Source organism: Coffea eugenioides, chromosome 9 (assembly GCF_003713205.1).
Source record: "Coffea eugenioides isolate CCC68of chromosome 9, Ceug_1.0, whole genome shotgun sequence".
Lineage (NCBI taxonomy): Eukaryota > Viridiplantae > Streptophyta > Magnoliopsida > Gentianales > Rubiaceae > Coffea > Coffea eugenioides.
In genome coordinates this window covers 25,099,828-25,102,306 of record NC_040043.1, presented here as the reverse complement: position 1 = coordinate 25,102,306, position 2,479 = coordinate 25,099,828, and positions in this window count along the sequence as shown.

Below are 2,479 nucleotides of genomic sequence, written 5' to 3'. Positions count from 1 at the left end.
AATGAGTATAAGAAGTTAATGGACATCTTTTTTGGATAGTAAGTGACGTGAGAAACCGGACGGGGTTATTTAATTGAGATTGGGACGACTTCACCTTTTCTTTTTGATTTACCCGTATATTGTTACTACATGACGTTAGTATACGTGTGTGTACATGGTTATCTGTCCAATTTGATATGTATTTGTGTAATTGATTATCTGCCTCATTGATATGGCGTGTTATGTGCTTATATGTTTATTTGTGTAGTTGGAATGCTAGAATTTGTTACTTTGGTCAATTTACTGTGTTTATTTACTAAATTACCTTTTTGGGGGAAAAGAAAAGAAAAGAGAGAGAGAAAAAAAACATATATATGGACGGGAGACGTAGTGACAAGGGTTTATTTTACGTATTTTTTAGTGTGTTTTATTAGTTAATTTTGGTTTGATTATTTAGTTTTATAACTAAAATAACTAAGGTTTTGGTAAAAATCTACATTTTATGTTTAAATTGGCTAAATATTGCATTTGTTGGATTTTTATGGGAAAAACTTCATATTTTGTAGGTTTAATGATTCAATCATCAAATGAAGTGCATTGAGAAGATATTGGATGATTGAAGATGGATTAAAAGTGGGAAATATACGGGAGAAGCTTGAAGAGTGCAGAAATGTAGTTCTTCCATTTCCTTAGTGTAGGATAGTGTAGTAAGTGTAGTTCATCCATTCTTGTATACTATCTAGATTTAGGATGAAATGGAGATGAAGAAAAGAAGTTGAAGCTCAAGTGACATGGGTTATCTCTTCTCCAACTCTTTATCTTTTGTATTGATTCTTAAATATAGTTATATACAAGTTCTGGAATTTATGTTATTTATGTGTCTTTAAAGTTTATACCTTGGGTTTGGTTGAACTTTCTATTAATTGGTAGTGTTTATTATTTGGCTATTTAACTGCTAATGATTTGAGCAAGTTATTTAGCACTTTAGCTCTTGAAATCATGATTAATCTGGTACCATTAATTCTGAATTATCTAAGGTTTATTTCTGCAATGAAAATTGAGATTTAACATTAGTTCAAGAAGTGCTAAACATAGGGAATACACTCACGAGAGTAGAGGTGCACCTATGTGGTTTTTAGTGATTCATTTCATGTAATTTCATTGAAGAAATGACTTGTAGCTATTTCAACCATGAGAATAGGTATGGATTAGTTATAGGTATAATTGATTCACTACGAAAGTAGGATTCAAATGCATAAGGAAATTACACCATAATTAGCCTAGATGTAGTAATTCAATGATCCAAATATAACACTTGCATGAGTAGTTAGGGATACCACAACCTAAGGAGCTTTTATTTGTTAATTTCTTGTATAAGTGCAGTAGGTTTAAATTTCTTATCATTCATTGATAGTCTAAATAATAGAGAAGCTTTAGTAATACCGGTAATGTTCACTCTTCCTTGTGGGATCGACCGATATATACCCTAAACTACTAGTTGATCTGTATACTTGCAGTGAACGGGTGTAATTCGGTATTTTTTAGCTTGCACGTATGTAAAATACCCGTCAAGTTTTTGGCGCCGTTGCCGGGGAAGATTTGGCAATATCGGTGTGAAGAGCAACTTTATTAATTTAGACAATTTTTCTTATTTTTGTTGTTTTTGTTGTATCTTGTGTGTTTTATGTCATTTTTTTGAGTCAATTTTTATTATTATTATTTTTTTTCTGTTTTAGTTTGTGTCTTGGAATCTATCCTTCTTAACTAATCTTACTTTTGAGATTGTTTAAAAGTAATTTTAGATAATGAGGAGGGTAGGTGAACTGGGAGGACAAAGCTTGAGAAATGAAAGATTGGCAATGGATGGTTACCTAGTGCAAAGCTCCTTCAACAGAGGTAACCAAGAAATTACTGAAGGTATGTCTTTTGAAGATGGTTTAAGGTGCTTAAAGGCAAAATTTGATGTTATGATGGACACAATTATGCATGAAATTGAGCAAGGGAGGAATGTTAATGATTTTAATTCTTATCATGTGATTTGTGACTTGTGTGGAGGTTATCATGCTGCTAATACATGTATGCAAGTACAAAATGTGGGTTATTATGATGAATTAGAGCATTACAATCCTTGTTTTGATCAATATAGTGCTAATTGGAGCAATTCTCCTGTTTATGGTTGGGAAAATCAATGTGTATATAGTGACTCTCCAAATTTTTATGATTATCAACCTGAAAGTGTCCAATATGAATCAAAACCATCTTGGGAGTTAGCTATAGAAAAATTAGCTAATGTGACTTCCGACCGTTTTGATAGGATTGAAAAAAGAATAGATGAATTAACTTCTCACTTTGGCAGAATAAATGAGCAATTGAGTGTATTGTGTGAAGTTATTTCTTCTAATAATTTGCAAAATGATCCTAGCATGAATGGTGGAAATGTTGTATGTGAAAATGGATTGCATTTGGATGAAAATGATGAATCTCAATTATATTTCAATGA